Below are 18,936 nucleotides of genomic sequence, written 5' to 3' on the forward strand. Positions count from 1 at the left end.
CCAATTAAGACTTGGGGCTAAACTTGCTCTAAGAAAATTAAAAGAGGTAAACTAGCAAGGTTAAGGTTATCACACTACACCAAAAACTAGATTAGAGATCGCAAAATATAGAACGGTTATTAAAGGTAGGGGTTCTCCAGAAGAATATAGATCGTTTTAATATAAGAGGCGTTCTGTATGTTAATACATAGAGAACAGTTAGCATAGTTAACCGTTCTGTATTTCAATTTACTCAAATAATTAAAAATAATAAATATTTATTATAGATGATATAGAATGGTCATCTTGACAACCGTTTTGTATTATATTAATTAATTTTTATTTTTAATTAGGAGGAAATTATATACTTACATACACAGTAATAATTTACCCATGTTTACAAAAAAAAAAAAATACCGAAATTTCCGTCAAATTTTTTTTTACCCAAAATACTAAAAGGGAAAATTGAAGCGCTCATCACTTTCACTTTCATCAAAAAGTGAAACCTCTTTCTCATTCATCAGTAAAAAAAAAGTGAAACCTTCATCAAACCTCCATAGCAAATCCTTCATCAGCCGCTTACTGCACTGCCGCTCCACGTCTGCAGTACCGCACCAGTCTGCTAAGCCACCAATAAATTGAGGTAGTATCGATTTTTTTTTTTTTTTTTTTTTTTTTTTTGGTTCGAATATTTCTTGTGGTAGAGTAATTGGATTCTGATAATTGTCAATCTAATTGCATGAATCATTCGAATTATGGAGGAAACAGAAGTAAAATCGTAGAATTAGAATTTTAGGTGATTGAAAAAACCTTCAAAGTTCTTTTTTTCGGGATAAATTCATCGATTGTTTGTATGTAAATATTTAAGCTGAATTATTGCAGTAAGTTCAATCAAATTACCCTTAATTTTGTCAAATTTACTCAACGAATTCCTGGGGTTTTGATTCGATTTTTTTTGCTCGAAATAATGCTCGAATTTGCTCAATTTTTTGCTCGAATTTGCCCATAATCGAATTTGTTCTAATTAATGCTCGAATTCCTGGGGTTTCTTAGGGTATTTTTGTTGTTTTGCTCGAAATTGGGGGTTTGTCAACCTGAATTTTTTCCGATTATGGGTGTTGTCAACATTGCGGTTTGGTTGTTGAATTTGTGGGGGGTTTTTTTGGTCGAATTTCTAGGGGTTTTTGGGTCGAATTTCTGGGGTTTTTGGGTCAAAATTCTGGGGTTTTTGGGTCGATTTTTGGGTCGAATTTCCTTGAATTTCTGGGTGATTTTTGCTCGAATTTCTTGGGGTGTTTGCAAGTAATCCACAATAGAAGGCATACTGTTGAACAGATTAATGACTTGCATTTTGCATATGTGCTTAATCCATTATTTTTAAAACAACTGTCTAAGGCATGTGTACATAACAGAAGGAAGCACTAATGTTGAAATGTGTGATCTTTTATAGTAGTTTAAGGGGTCTAATGTTGAAAAGAGTAAAATATAGATGATTCGTATGCAGCTAGGTTGGAGATTAGACAATTGTAAGCAATAGAAAAGATTTGCAACTTTCAAACATAATGTCTTCAAAAGGTTCTTGAGGTGATGTAGGTTAAGGCAGTCATCTGTGTTGTTTTCCTTTTCCTTTTTTTTTTTTTTTTTTTTTTCTTTTCTTCTTTTTTTTTTCTAAAGCTTGGTGTGTTATGAAGCAAGATAGCATTTATCAATTATCATTGCTGTGAAGTCAACTGATAAACAGTCAACAACCGTGGTTCTTTCCTTGACTATGTCTGGTGTGTAAAATAGTTAGCATGAATCTGATGTCTGTACTGTTTTAATTTATTTATGGCACATGAGGATTGAGATTCAAGTTTTTTTGTAAGCTTATTCCTTGTCTCAATGATGTTCTTGTAGTTATTTAATTGACTGATATATATCGGTTCATATTTATTTTTACAGTAGACAAATCTCAGACAATTAAACAAAAGAACAATATAAATGGAGGAAGGGGTGATAGAAGAAGTTCTAAAGTTCCACTGAGGGCAAAATTTGATCCATTTTCGTTGAAAGTTGGCTTGACAAACTTCAGTCTCACAAGTGGAGGAAGCAATGTTTTTGGTATGAAACCGGTATCTCTATTGTGAGATTGCTAAAAAAATTTCTGAGGCATGCACTGACAGAAACTATTATGCACATGGTTGTTATGTGTATTATGAACAGCCTTTTTGGATAGTATCTGTTCTTATAACTTAGATTAAAAAAAGGATATGCTTATTTATATTTAATTAGATGAATTTATTGTATATTATTAACTAATATGTATGTATTTTACATTCTTTTGTAGTATTTTAAGCAATTTCTTCCTACATATTCTCAACAAATGATCGACGAGCTTAGGGAAAGGTGGATTTTATATGTTACCGGATACCATCAACCAAATGACGACAACGACGGCGATTTATGTGAATTGTAGATCAATATGGTATTGGTATATCTAAGCATAATTTATTTTTTTCAATCAACATTAACTAGAAAGATGTTTTGATATTTAACTCACGTATTTGTTTGTATATTACAAATTTTGTATGAATGATTCAATTTAATTATGGTTCGATGTTTTAAATTATATATATGAAGTATATTTTGATGGCTTTCGTCATATCTGGAAATATTTTTGTTGATTTTATTATATAGAACTTTATATTGCACGTATACAGGATCATGGATTTATTTTACATAGGAAATGTGGAATTTTTCTTACAGGATAAATGTACAAGATACAAAAACAGAAATACAACAAATACAGGTCTAAATGAAATACAAAAATAATACAGATTATTAAAATACAGGAATAATACAATATAAAATACGTACAAGGGTAATTCAAATAATTATGGCTGGATTTTTAAAAAAAAAACCATTAAAGAACTGTTATCTAACTTAACCGTTCTTTATTGTAATGCAATATAGAACGGTTAAGTGGCCTAAACCGTTCTTTATTCCTTCCAATGTACGAATTTAAGAAGGGAAAAGAGAACGGTTGTGACTAACAACCGTTCTCTATTTGTTATTATATAAAACGCCTAAACGACCCGTTCTCTATACTTTATACATTGCTTAGCAGAAGATCGCCCCTATAAAGCCTATTCTAATAGTTCTCTAAAGCCTTTTTTTGTAGTAGTGTCGTTTCATACTTTCATGCTAATACAAAATAAATCATACCTCCTATAGTCCTATACCATTGATAAGATGAAAGAAGGCGGCTATTTCCTTACCTTTAAAAATTTTGAGATAACTCTTATAAATAATGTTTGGACACTTATACCCATACCTTTTAAATTATTTATTTACTCTCATTAATGTTTGTTGACTTTTATTTTTATTGTAATCTTAATAATAGTGTGCGGATATTTATTACCCTAAAAAATTTTGCTTACATATTTTTCCACGTTTGCCTTAATGTTACCAACTAATTAAATAAGGGTAATGCTATATGTAGCCCTAAGAGCTATATATAAGCATTAAATACATTCTTGAAAATTGTATAAAATTAGGAATTCATGACAAAAACACGGGTAAATCAGTGTAAATAGTGTTTATATTTTGATGATTTTTTTAACTTTTTATGATTTTCAATTGTAAATTTAATGTTTATATGTAGCCCTAAGAGCTATGTATAGCATTTTCCATTAAATAATGTCGTGACATAAAACCAAATTGAAAGAGATTTTCGGATATAGCTAGCTATGCACATGATGCGCGGATGAGCCACCCTAATAATTGTAAAAATTGGTATTAAACAAGCAGTGGCAGATCCAGGATTTTCGAACTTATGAGTCACCATCAATAATTAATCACTTCTTTCAATCCCAAAATTATATAAAAAATTATATTTCATCAAAATGATTTCAATTCAAAAATAGGATATAAAAATACATACTATAAAACTATTACATTAAACTAACATCATGATTTTTTTTAATTAAAAACAAGAATTATTAAAAAAAAAAAAATAGATAACTTAAGAGACCGGTTATTAAATATAACAGGTCTCTTTAATGAAATATGAAAGCAGCGCAAAAAATTATTCTAATTCAATGTCTGACATAAAGAGACCTGTTATCGTGGTGGCAATAGCAGCAACAAAGAGACCACCTATCTGATATTTTAATAGGTGGTCTCTTTGATATTTAAAAACTGACAGACTAACATGGGCTAATCTCAGATAGAAGCAACGAAGAGACCGCCTATCTGTAATATGCGGTCTCTTAGAATTTTTTTTTTTTTTTTTTTAGTCACGTGACTCACTGTGCACCTTAATAGATCTGCCCCTGTAAACAAGACAATATTTCTCAAACATCGTAGAGGATGTTTATATTGAAAGAGACTTGTGATGAGCTCGTGATTATTTTTACAAAGACTAAAAGAATCGGAAATTTCTAGTGTTCTTGCTCACAGACCGTGACCATTCATATTCATATTCATAATCAAAGTTTATTAAATTTAATTAGTTTATGGTACATCTTCCTAAAATAAAGAATTTCATGCACGTAATTTCTAAAGAGTGTGTTTTTCTTAAGAGTGGACCTTTGTGTTTCTAGTACTACCTTCGCAAACTTTTGCTTCAACTTTGGGGTATTATTTGTGAGATGTAAAATATTCTAAAGTTACAATCAAAAGTTAACTGAGGTAGTCGTTTATATGTCATTCTACTGTGTAAAGTTTTTTTTAAACTTTTGTAAGCCTCATGCTTTGTTTTTAACACCACCGTTCCTCTCAATTAGTTGGTAACTAATCAAGTAATCAACTTAGATGTATTTTGTTTCTAGTTAAACCTTGTAGAGACCTTTTGGGTATTCACAAGTGGTATAGGTGTATAAAAATAACGTTTTACTAATTTAAATACGGAGGGAGTATACAATCAAATGACTAAAAGCTACTTAAAATCTAATAGAGATTAGGCCGATCACCTAACACGCTCTTAAATAGTTGGACCTTGACCAAGTGGGTAATAATTAGCATATGATGGGGAGTATAGCAGACAACTCTTGGCGCTATACTCTCGTACGGAGGTAGAAACATCCGTGATTCAGTGAGGAAGAAACTGCGGCCGATCTTTTCTTTTATTTTTCATTATAATTTGCAATCATACATGTTTTTCATTGAGGCAAATAGACAAAATTGAGACTATTACTCCAGATTAACAAAACCAATGTTTGTATAATTTTGTTTGTTGATTCGCCCAAACCAGGAAAAAAGCCCACAGCATTGGCATTCTGCAAAACCAGTGTTGTGTTAGAAGACGTCAATTGGAGTTGGACCCAATTATCATATGGCAATTTTATAATATATGCTCGTGACTATGTACGTAAACTATTTCAGCTTAGCTTCCAGCTGGTTTTCATTGATCTAATGCACCCCATTCTAATACTATTACTCTAATTATCATATGGCAATCTATAATTTTCATAACTACTCGTGAATTTGTACTTCTTTCTGTTCCTATGTTCCCTTGGAATTTTGTACTATTCTCTCTCCGTTTATATCTTACTCCGTATTTCTATTCTAATGCCTTTTGGATTGTCACAAATCACTAGAAACTTGTAGGAGGATTAAACCCTCTCCAATGGTGAGACTCAAGTGAATATTTTTAGGAGAGAGAGAGTATTTTTGCAATGTATACCAATAAGTTGGTATCTAAACTTAACAACTTCAAAAGAAAGTTGCTAAGTTTAGATACTCAACTTTGAGTCTTATTTGACAAAAAGTGTGGGTCCTTGTTAATATTCTAATATATTTTGTAATTTATTTAAGTTTTACCTTTTTTTTTTATTATTTTTTAATCTTACAATAATTTATGGGCCATAAATTGAAAGTGACTTTTATATATTTTAGAGAGTATCACTACCATTGGAAAGTTAGACTTAACATTAGTTGCTAAATTGAGAAGTGGGTATGATCTCACCATTGAAGGTGAAAAACAACTCATTTTGTATTTCAATACTCAAAGTTGAGTCTCACCATTGGAGATGGTCTTAGGTTAATAAAGAATTATTGAAATTGACGGGTATTTCACTGTATATCATTGTATTTTAACTTTATTTACCATATACTTGCGAAAATTTTTAAATTCACCATATACCAATCAGTTTCACGAAAATGTCACAACATGTCATTTTTTGTTAGTTCCATTATTAGTTATATATTAACGTAAATTGTGTCATGTGGCAGATTTTGAGTGATTCTTATTTAAATTAATTAACTAATTAACTAGCATAGCACCCGTGCGATGCACAACTTACAAATCTTATTACTCATATTCATTTCACAAAATTTTAAGATAAAACGATTTAATGAGTAATAATAAATTTATTTACATAGATGTCTTAATCATGCATTTATAGCCTCTTAAAATAATGATATCTACTTTAAAGACAACTTTTTTATTCTTAAATTGAAAGTAAAGTTTTTAAATAGGAAAAATGGAAAAGAAAAATCCAACATTTGCACTTTTTTCTCCTAAAAATCCAACCTTCATTTTATTCCTCAAAAATCCAACCTTTATACCCCACCTTCTCCAACAGATCCATTTGACCTTTAACGGTTAAACAGGTTATATATATATATATATATATATATATATATATATATATATATATATATATATATATATAATTCTCTCAATTTCCTTTCTCACTCCTCCTCTTTCTCTCTCCTCAAAAATGGAAACAACCCAACAATCCACCAATGACACCTCCAGCACACCACCAACACCGTACCAACACCAGTTAACCACCGTACCACTACAACACCGCCAGTACACCACCAACACTAGTCTCTTTCCTCTTCTCTTTCTCCTGCTTTGTTTCACCCAATTTCCCAAACATCTCTCCTTTATTCTTCCTCTTCCCCCCATTAATCCAAACCCCTCCAAACCCCAGGAAGAAGGAGGAGGAGGATCACCATTAATGGCGGCGGCTTCTAGAAGGTTAAGAGACCTTCAATCACAAATAGGGAACAAAACTTGTGTTGATTGTTCCCATAAAAACCCAATATGGGCATTTGTTTCTTACGGGATTTTCATGTGTTTGGAGTGCTCTGGGAGGCATCGAGGTCTCGGTGTTCATATTAGTTTTGTCATATTTGTTACCATGGATTCATGGTTTGAGATCCAGCTTAAGAAGGTGGAGGCTTGTGGTAATGATAAGATTAATATGTTCTTACAACACCACCACCCCAAACAACTCGCACCAACACCACCACCCGTAACCACCGATGGTCAGAGAAGAGAGAAGAAAGAGAAGCAATGTTTGGGTTCGGGATGGGTTGTCAGAGGTTTTCTAGTCTGACTTTCAAGGGAGATGGACGTCGCCGGCGATTGGAGGATGACTGGGTGCGAACAGGAGAGTTGTGTCGTGCGCCGGCAGCGAAGGGGAAGGGGAAAAAGGTGGCTGGCTGGTGGAGGTGGTGGTGTTTGGCTGGTTTTCTGATTTTTTTTTATATAATTATTTTTATTTTTAACAACTAAAAGTTTAATTGACCTATTAATAGCTAACACGTGGTATATGACTTAAAAAACAGGTCATCAACAGGTAATGGATCTGTTGGAGAAAGTGGGGTAAAAAGGTTGGATTTTGAGGAGAAAAAAGCACAAAGGTTGGATTTTTCTTTTCCATTTTTCCTTTTAAATATAATTCAACTCAATTGATGAACTACTGATAATAATTAATCCCTACATTAAGTCATTTTTTTTCTCATTTTTACTTGGGTCATCGGGCACCTCATGATTAAACTCTGTCCACTAACTCGATATATACAACACTTTTTCTGCGTGACTGGCACACGCCAAAACACGAGTAATGTTGGGGTTTGGTAAGTCCAACTTACCGCGGAAACAACCCCGACCCAAAGAACCACTCGCAATTAATAAAACCATAAAGCATAACGAATAAACATAAAAAGATAAAATTGGAATTTACCTTTAACGCGTGCTTCGCCCGACCTAATGGGCTCTTACTTGAAAGCTTTAGCTCCGAAAATACCGAGCCTCCAACGGTATCCAACCACAAAGGACGAACACCGACTTTTTAGGTCCGCTACCTTGGAGTTCGCAAGGTCCGACCAAAACCCAAGTGTTAATGAAGTTTAAGAGTTTTTGCCAAAATGCAATGCTCTTTTTAACTCCCGCTCATGCACTTTTCTCCAAAACCCATCATGGGTATTTATAGAGAAAAGTGGGAGTGAGAATTTCAATCCCATCAATGTGGGATCATGAAATTTCACAATTTAATTTAAAGCTAAAATAAATTAAATAGGCAAGCAAGTAATAAAGCAACAAGTGTCCTTGTTGTATGCAAAGAGAAGTGAGGACCACTTGGAGAGGAGAGGACCATACTTGCTCCCCACTCCTTCCTCTCCTTGTGCCACTTGTCCTCACACAAACACACTCCCTTCACATGCTTCCCCAATGACCCGCCCTAGCACTCGGCCCAGCCTAGCCCCGCACACGCGGGCTGCTAGCTGCATCCTTCTCGGCCCAGCACGCCCACACACATATTTGCGGGCTACTGCTGCCGATTGGCGCTGCTAGCAAGCCACGCACATGTGCGGGCTGCTAGCAGTAGCGCATGCCAGCAAGCCATGCAATGCTTGCGGGCTGCTGGCCGTGGCTCGCTAGCAAGCCTCGCACATGGTGCGGGCTGCTAGCTTGCCTAATCCCCTAGCCCTCGGGATTCCGATGCTAGGGGTATTTTAGTCATTGTTGATTTATTACTAATTTTGTCGTCTCGTCTTTTACTATTTTTGACTCGACTTCCGACGCTCGGTTTCGACGCTTTAAACTCGAATTTCCGACGTCTAAATATTTAACACTCAGGCGACGAATTAATTTCTTCCGAATTAATTCGTTGAGTCGGTTCGTATATTTTCTTGGGTGTGACCCGAAGGGTTCAGTCAAGATTAAGCAGTAATATTAATGTATATTATACATTAATATTACTGATCGGAAGCGGCCTCCACCCAGGCATTCCGATCACTTGACCTTACTGAATATATTAGCTTTCTAATAATTCTGAACCCGCTATCATAATAATACACTTGTTCGAATAACACCATTCCTTTCAATCTCCCACTTATCCTTTCGGACAAGTGAGCATTTAGTGTATAGCCCCTTTCCTATGTCTCTTCATGTCTCTTCATGAACTATAAGGTAAGATTATTTCGTCATCCTTATTACGTCCAGAAGTGTTTGTCGATTCCGAGTCCGACTGTCAATAAACAGATGATTTCTAAAATCCATCCGAGCACGACCATGCATTTTTACAGTCTCGCTCTACGAGAGGCCTTGTATACAACAAAGACATCTTCCCTATTTTAGTAGGGGGACATTCCTAGTCTTGTAATGTAGCTCCTCTTACTGAGAGGACCTAGCCGCTCGAGTGTTGCCGTTATAATCCCCTATTACGGCAGACGTTTGACAACATAAAAGCGGACTAGTACTCAAACAAGAGAACTCACAATACTCATGGTCAAGTAAATAGGTTCCGATAGCCATAATGAGAAGTATACTTATGACGATTTTTAATCTCTTAAAGTATTCTCATAGGTCAATCCAGTATGGTTCTAAACCAATACTTGTGCAAATGATTTATGACAATCATGTCCTCATAGCACAAGAAACAGTGCTATAAATCAGACTACACACTAATCTTAATTTGTCATTAATCGTCCATCGTTTAAATGACCTTGATTAGGGATAATTTTCGATTATAATATTCAATGTTCACTTAATAGGTGTTTCCTTACCAAGACTGGTTTTGATACCCTATTTTGAATATTCCAAGAATCTAATGGACTCATTATTTAATTCTAAACCACAATTAAATAGCAAACGGAGTGATAAAATTGCATGAAATTTTAAATTACTCCAAAACCTGAATGGTTCATCTTATGATAAATGGTTTTTCTGAAAGTTTTAAGAGTATCACTCTTTATAAAACATCTATAGAAATCACACACATATCTAATATGCTTGATTTCTTTCATGCAATTGTGAATGTTGTCGTTCACTTACTGCATAGGTTTAGTTATAACTACTTTGCTAATCTTAGCATCTTCATTACTGATCACTTTCATAATAAAATGATAAAATTTGAGAGTGTCATGGATTATATGTGATTTAGGATTTATTGTCCAAGTGATGGCTCCCACTCATATTCATGATTGAGACCTTCAACTTGACAACCTACAATCATTAACGTTCATCAACGAACTTTCCATAGAACATCTTCTTTATTATCGCCATTAAGGCAACAATATTCTCAACATATATTTTAGTAGACTTCCTGATGATGCTTTGCTTGGGTTTCATTCCAAACGGCTCACAATGATTTGGGATACCCTAATCACTTGTGATCATGGAAATTTTCCTTAAATTCCTGCACATTACACATGGATTCACGTCCATGTTACCATTCTCAAGCCACGAATTATTGTTAGCTCTTGCTTATAAACGACTTCCTTGTTAAGGATCTAATCCTTGTTAAGGCTTGTGCTTGCAACATCAATTCTCAAATTGTATTTGTTTCTACAAGTCAAGAACTCATCCTGTTACTTATCCAAGTACTTTGGATGTTCTTGGCCATAATCTAACGATCTAATATATAGATTCAGGTTGATTTGTGCTTCATACATACTTCACATGCTCTAAGCAAGTAAGTCCTGCGACGATTCCATATCACAACGTACATGATAGATTAAATTGTAGAGTAATTCCCAATCTTATTCCATCAATTTGTCATTTTAGCTCATTCAGTTTCACCGAGTCTTTGCTAAACAGTTTGTTGTGTGATATAGTTGAAAGTCTCTATTAGAGTCTTTCATGTTTGACTTAGTATTTAGCCTAGCTTATACTTAGTTCAAATATTTACTTAGTTTTATACATACGGGTCGAAAGTCTTTCAAAGTCCTTCAATTCATGTTTAACACGGTAAACTCCTTTACACGTTCAAACATTTTATCAAGTTTATACAATAGAACTTAATACCCAATACGTACTAAGTATCGTCTTTTGCTTAGTCCATTGTCAAAAACACTTTCAAATCTAAGCATTTAGCATTTGATAGTTATTTCACAATAGAGTTCGTAAACTTATCGTTGGACCTTTACTTTTGCTCCCACTAAAATTCTTATTCATCATAATTTCTATGTTTCCACAAGCTAATCCTCTCATTAACTTTATGAGAAAACACGTTCCAATTCCTATATGCAATGCTTCCTTAAATCCCATAACAGATTCCTTGAGCTTGCTTTCAAATCTAGCATTATTTAGATTTCCATAGTCACTTCCAAAATCCTATTTTGGGAAGGCGGTTTTGGTATCTATTTTGCCATATTTCATATGAGCAATTTTGCTAAAACAATCATGAAAAGACTTTACCATTCCGATTGGTGAATAGGTTTTTATTAAAATCTACTCCTTGAATTTAATTGTATCCTTTTCAACCAATCTAGCTATGTATGCATATACATTTCCACATTTGTTTAGTTTTCTACTTGAAAACGTATTTGCAATTGATGGGTCTTTCACCCTTTATGCAAATTAATCAAGTTTCAAACATGATTTTCAAACATGGAGTCTATCTCGGATTTTTATGGCCTCTAACCATTTTTCGGAATTTGGATTTGTCATAGCTATCTTACAAGACATTATTCCTTTACTATCTAATAGGAAATAGTATGCTGGTAAGTCTTAGGTTTATTTCTAACTTAATAGAAAATTTATAGGATTCAACCCAAGCCTTTGGTGAATTCTATACCTACACGGGGTTATTGCATCAAACACTGAGTTTTGATATTCTTGATCTTTCTCTAACTTTTCAAAAGTTTTGTGAGAAATGAATTCTCTTTTAAGGCACTTGTAAAGTCCTTTTGAGTATTCTTGATCAAGTATTCTCACGAAGCCCTTTTAAGGTCTTCCGAGATTCTCAATTCTAGTTTGTTGCTAAGCTCGATGGTCATCGAGTTCATTTTCCTCCCACTTGTCGTTTTGGAAACGTGTTACTTTCCAGAAAGACACCACTTAGAGCAACAAACACTATGTTCTCAATTAGGTTGTGAAGGTAATGCCCATGGTCTCACTTGAATGCTTACAAAGAGACATGTATATTGTCTTTGGGTAAAAGTTCGTTGTGATGAAACAAACAGTTAGCTCCCACTTGAGCTATCTTAGCCTTTAATGAGCCATTGAGCTCCCACTCAACCACCTAGCTCTTGCTAAGCTGGTGAGCTCCCACTGAGTCACTTAGCTCCCACTGAGCCAATGAACTCCCAATGTGGCTAAGAGTTTTAGACATATACTTGAAAAGACATTTAGAATATAATTCTATCCATAACTGAATATAGCGTCCTTTCTTAGCTTCGACGTTTTGTTTAGTGTAACATTAGTCCTTCGTGCAAATCTTAAGAACTTTATAGGAAGGGATGTGATCCATCATTGTTCGAGTCATTTTTAAATGGCATCGAGGTCTCCATGAAGACACACTATGTTCTTTGTGGAGTTATTTATGAAAATTTTATTTTCATAACTTTGTGATGGTCACGCTTGGCTCAACCAAACATCGCTCGATCTAATCTAGACGTTTTGATATCTTGCCAAGTCGATTCTTTACTTCACTGAAATCTTGAATTATTCAAGGTTAAGTTTGTTCACATTTGATGAATATAGCCATATTCTTTCAAATTCTTTGTGAGACGTTGAAGTAAATGAATCCTCTTTAGCCTTCGAAGTCAATTGTCTATACCAAGAACAATAGCTCTTTACTTTGTTGGTTTCAACAAGTAAGACTTGCTTGTCTTAGAACGATTCCGAATCGATCAACTATCAAGAGCCTATCCAATAGAGCCTTGAGTACGTTCTTGTCGATGTGACACTGCTAAAGATGTTCGGAACGCAAATCATGCCCATGAATTTGAGCTTTTTCTAGTTTATCATGTTAAGATAATGTTTGTTTATAATCAAGCATTCTTGACTCATGGTTTAGACAAACATTCCATTCAAATAAATTTGCACCTATTGCTCATTGCTTTGAATGTGAGTCTTTCCGTGTGTAAATGGATCAGTTGCTGATTATGGAACACAATAACCATTTATTTGTTCCAGCCTTAGCTTAAAGGTCTTTAAACAAAGCATATGTCCTTACAACTGATGTAGCACCACTTGCTTCATTCTTAGCTTGTAAGTCGATAAATTAGCTTATCTTCAATAGTTTGAGGTCATTTTCAAAGTGGAACACTCAAGCAGTATCCGATACTTGTGAAGATAACGAATTACTAAGTTAACTACAATAATATGAACTCATGGTATGAAATGGAATCTTATTCCTTCGTTCCTCGTTTCCTATATTTCTTATCATACTTTATCTCATAATATTTTAAGAACCATTTCTTTAAGAGTCTTTGACTTTTATACTTTGTTAGGCATAATTAAGCATCTAATGTGCCGTAAAACAAAGTTCCATCTTTTCCTTTAATTCGCGCTTGAATTACTACATTAATGAGTCCAACTCATCTATGTATTAAGCGAAAAGATATGTTGGTTGTCAATATTGACAATTTTGAGTTTGCAACTCAATACTTCATGTTTTATCAAAACTACCTAGTATTTTGAATACATGATGTCTAACCCTCCTTTCGGACTTTGTTATAAAAGTCATTTATGAGAACTGTATTTTAGAAATGCTTTACTTTTCTTTGAGAACCATTCTCAAAGATTTCCTTTACCAATCATGGAAAGCAATACAGTTTGATTTGGAATTCTACAAATATAAGTGCAAAGTATAACCATTTATCAAGTAAATAACATAATAAGTTTGAAAATTAAAAGGTATTCATGCAAATCTTAAATCTTATTAAACGTCTTATCCACGCATTGAAATTGTCCCCATTTAGCAAGAATAAGTCGATTCCAAGATCCAAAGAAACAAAGAGTGGTTAAGCATGCTTTGGCTTGTCTTAACACTCAATCTCCTAAGGTAAGCAACACTTTGCTAATGGCTCCAAGCCACTCTTGGTTGAATAAATCGTCGCATCTAATGCTCTCTCAACAATTTATTCACTTTGCCACGACATGTTAGGACTTCATCACTCATATCGTTGAGTAGAACCAAAACCAACTTGCATACCCAGTATGCCTTACGCTCCTAGGAGAGGTAGTGATGCCTCGCTTTGGCGTAGCCCACCACTACGCTCGTTCGGTTGGTAAGTGTTGTTTTGGAATGACAAGTTTTACTCAATATTTAGGGACCTAGGGTTTCTATGTTGGTTGATTTAAGTGAACTTAATTAATCATCACAACATTCAGAATCCTAAACATGCATCTAACATATAATTCATATATATATATATATATATATATATATGTATATATATATTGAAAAACATAAATATAGATGCATTTGACAACTAGCATGACCCCTTGAGATCTTTAAATCTTCAAAAGGTCTTCATTGCAACTTTCATGGCTACGTCTTCCAAGAACCTCCATCTTCAAGACTTGACCATAATTAAATGCAACTATTAGTATCTACGATTAGGACTAATATAAATATTAAGGTACAAAAATACTCAACGGTACGCAGACCGTATTTAGATTTACAAAAATACATCACGGATCGCAGTCCATATTTTCTATCCTAATCGGGCCCCACTAGTTGCCATTTCATAAAACCTGTGAGAGAATATACATTCCATTCATCCATTCACTATTTGTGAATGGCCCATGCATTTTACAACGATAAACAAGTAACAATTCATAAACACGCTTGAACTAGTAACTAATCTAGGTGGTTAATCCAATTAACACGCCTAATTAAAACTAGTCAAAGTTGTTTTAACCGGTTATCTAAATAAGCTTAATTAGCATTTGAAGCTCCCACTAAATTCCGCATCCAACTTAATTAATCCAATTAATTAAGCCGGTAATTCCCAAAATTTGTCAAAATAAATTTTGCCAATGCCGCTCAAAACCGAGGCCTAGCCTCCAAAATTTATTAAAATAATTAAAACAAATTAGATTAATAAAATAATTAAAATGACAAATTTTAAACAAAAATACGTAGTCCAAAGTGTCTAAGTGCCTAGCACTAAGACATGGAGTGCTCACATTTCGCACAACCGTTTGATGCTCAATGAACGTGGGAGTGGGCCCGATGTCCCTAAGCGTTACATCGCCCACATCAGCGAACTTTCACATATCAATAACGTGGCCCTTGGTGGCCATGTTGAACGAATTCATTGCACTACATTGCTTCGCAAGCAACGTCTACGCATACCCCTAATTACACGACGCATGCACCAAGTCCCAAGCGATGCACGATGTGCTTGTGCTTGCACCAGCCGTGGCCAGCCACACAAGGCAGCACGCACAGGCGCACACAACACCTTGCTGCTGCTGCTGCTGCGCTGTGCCGCTGCTTGGTGCTTGATGGCGCGCCATGCTGCTGGCAGCAAGCAGCAGCCAAGCAACGGCTCGCGCGCAAGCTCGGGGCTGCATAATTGGAAGCCACATGCGGGCTGCTATGCAACCCGGCTAGCTTAGTGATGTGTTGCCTCGTTTTGCGTGCCATAGCCTCGGGATTTGATCCCAATTTTTCTTGACATAATTATTAATTCTAATTAATTTTAGAACTAATTCATTTGAGCAAAATAAAAAATTTAAACAAGTCTAACTTAAATAAAAATTTTAAAGTGCATGTAATAAAAATAATTCCCAAGAACCATTCTTTAATTACATTGGTTTAACTTGGTGTAACAAAAATAATAGGGCAATTACTCACTATTAATTTAATTAATTTAAATTAACCTTGATTTTTTGACAAAATAAGAGGGAGTTGGAAAAATGAACATAAATTCAATAAAGATTCCAACTTTAATACTTGTGAATCCTTGAAAAATTATATCTTCCAATATGAAGATAAACAATTTTTCTATCACAAAGTTTCAAACTTTATGATTCCAATCAACTAAAAAATGATTAAATTAACAAAGTTTAACAAAAATTCATGGAATTTAGTAATAGATAAATCCTCTTTCCTTATGCTGCTGCTATTCATTGCCTGGTTTCGCTCAAAACCTTTAACTTGGTTGTTTCATTTCAACCAAATCTGCTTAAATTAAAGCTCTTCATCTCTAATTTGTAAGTTTTGCTTAACCCCCTCTTATCCCTAAAAGAATCTCATGCATTTATATTCGCGGTTTTTCGAAAAAAAAAATCCGGGAATATTCTTACTCGTTTGCTCTTTGGATTTTACCTGTATTTACATTTTTTTACTATAGGACTTTTCTCATCTCTTTAATTATCTTAGGACTTTCCTAAGGCTCAATTAAGACTTAATGTGTTTTTAGCACATATGACTTGTCATGACTTGACTCAAAGTGTTTAACACATGCGTTAGACTAAACTCGAGATGATATGACACGACATGACTCAACGTACATGACTCGTGTGTGCACAAAAAAGCAAAAAATTTCAGTCATTTTTTGTGGAGGGTGCCGACTTTAAAAAAAAGAAAGACACAAAAAGGAAGAAGTTTTTGAAGGTGTATGTTGAATGAGCTTAGCCAAGTATATGCATTTGATGCTGTCTCTCAAGGTGCAAAGGTTAATTCATCCTAGGCTATCCTAGTTGACTCAATAATGAAAGTATGTAGGTAAGGCACGGAGGCTAAGCACTTCATTCTTCGTGATGCGATAACGATTACAAGTGATGAGATATTTTGATATGACAAGGCATGCTTCAATGTCGTGTTAAGATTTCATGACAGAGGGTTCCTTAGGGGAAGACTATTTGGTCATGTATCTGTGCAGTGTGTGAAAGTGACACTAAGGTTAGGCTGCAAGAGCTAAGTGTGTGGAAAATATATTGAAAATAGTCAAATGATGGTGACTCTTAGGCTGGGTAAGCTAATGATATAAGGATCAAGCCCCCAAGTCTAACTCTAAGTAAATAGGGATGAGCATAGGAGATCCCTGGATATGATCATGATGTGTGAATGTGAATGTGAATGCATTTTTATTATGGCCGCACCCTTTTGTGAGGTTGCCTATGTATCCGTTAGGAATCAGGCCGAACGTAGCTCTAGCCGAACCTCACACAAGTGTGTGTATACCTCAAAAAGGTCATTTTAAGGGCTGTAACGTGGTTAGGCTAAAGGTTGAAGAAGAAGGGGATAAAAGGCTCAAAACCCTAGATAAGCCCCCCAGGTGTGCAACTTTGCTTTTGGAATATTTGTATTTTCTTGCTTGAGGTTTAGCTCTTTTTTTTTTTTTTTTTTTTTTTTTTTTTTTTTTTGCTTTATTTATTTTATTTTTATAAGTGTGGGCAATCCCGATCATGCGGTCTATCACTCACTTGGCATTCATGTTTCTCAGGCACGGTACCGAGCGCTCGATAAGAGACGCAATCTGAGATGTGTTCTTATCGAAGATATTTTCATATCAAAGACATTGGAACACTTGCCCTTTTGTACACTTTTATTATTATTATTATTATTTTATTTTTTGCTATTTTAATCTTTTGAAGTCACTCAAGCTTATGAAATTGAAAATTGCATAAGTTGCACACAATCCCATCCCAAAGTTAGGTAGATATGGGTTGAAAAATGAAGGGTCTATCGTTAGACGAGGCTCAAAGTGCTTTACCACAAAAGGATTGCATATTTGAAGGGTAAAAGGTGATATGATGTGGCTACAAGGGGTGCCTCAAATCATTGGTATACCTTGTGCTTAGTTCGACATTTTTTTTTTTTTTTTTTTTTTTTTTTTGCAATGTGATGAAATGATCATATGCAAGAAAATACATGCTCATTTTATTAAAGGAAAAGAAATAATGATCCTACAAAATAAATCTAAGGAGAATAAAAAGGTGCCTATGCTAGACTTATTGGGGAAAGGGTAAAAAAAAATAGAAAAAAATCATGAAATCTTGTTGTTTAAGCTTGCCTCTTGTCCCTTGGCTTATCGTCACTTGGTGTTCTTGTCGATTGGAGGTATTGGAAGCCCGTTATTGTCGATCAAATATTGGATTGCTTCTTTTAGCTTCCAACAGCTCTCAGTAGTATAACCCCTACCTTGATGGTACTTGCAGTGTACATTTGGGTTCCAACTAGGCAATATCTTCTCAGGTGGGGGATCTTGAATGGGTCCAATAGGAGTAATGAGTCCCTTTGCATGGAGTTGATCGAAAGCAGCATCGTAGCTAATTCCAATAGGGGTGAAATCCTTTCTTAGTTGCTTTCTAAATCCTGGATTATCCATGGCTAAGATTTCATTAAGGTCAAAAGTACCAACACTGTTACTAGAGTAGGTGTTTTCGGAAGAAGAAGGATAGTCGTTCTTCTTTCCTTTCCAGCCACTATTGTTATCGTTACTAATCTTGGCCTTTTTGTTGCTTGGAGGAACATGGAGGAGACTTGAATTAATGAGGTCTTGAACGCGATCTTTGAGGATGAAGCGTCCTTCGGTAGTGTGATCATAGCCTCTATGGTGTTGATAATGAGAACGTTGCTCGATAACCAATATCCACTATCTTAATCCTTCTATTGCACCCATAAGCGTGACAACGGTATTTCGTAATTCCTAAACATCCTCTTCTAGACTTGATGAGCTTTCACTAGTATTACTTAAGAAAATTTCTTTTTCGCCGGCCATTATTATAACCCTTTTTGTGAAAAGTGATGCTTTATCAAAAGTGTTGTCTTGGTTAAGTGCTCTTCTCTCCTTGATCAAATGCTGAGGAAAAGGAAGTTAGGAGTAAGTTTTCTCTTTTTTATTATTTATTTTAACTTAAGCTCTATTTAACATGGAAGAAAATGTGGAAGAGAATGGGAATAGATTGGACCCCCCCACTCGAATGACAGAAAACACGTGCATACAAGACTTTCTTAGCATGGTCAAAGTGTACATACATATTAGTGTGTG

General features: G+C 34.8%; 1 long non-coding RNA gene and 1 pseudogene across 1 annotated transcript; both read left to right on the forward strand.

Annotated features, from left to right (window-relative positions):
• Positions 1–463: 463 nt before the first annotated feature.
• LOC145640902 (uncharacterized) lies at positions 464–2,620 on the forward strand. Its single transcript, XR_014115001.1, has 3 exons — positions 464–622; positions 1,921–2,090; positions 2,306–2,620. It is a non-coding gene; the product is annotated as an uncharacterized LOC145640902 (long non-coding RNA).
• A 4,309-nt stretch (positions 2,621–6,929) lies between these two features.
• Positions 6,930–7,310, forward strand: LOC145639984 (ADP-ribosylation factor GTPase-activating protein AGD7 pseudogene; annotated as a pseudogene).
• Positions 7,311–18,936: the final 11,626 nt, after the last annotated feature.

The sequence above is a fragment of the Chenopodium album genome, chromosome 7, assembly GCF_948465745.1.
Source record: "Chenopodium album chromosome 7, dcCheAlbu1.1, whole genome shotgun sequence".
NCBI classification, from domain to species: domain Eukaryota; kingdom Viridiplantae; phylum Streptophyta; class Magnoliopsida; order Caryophyllales; family Amaranthaceae; genus Chenopodium; species Chenopodium album.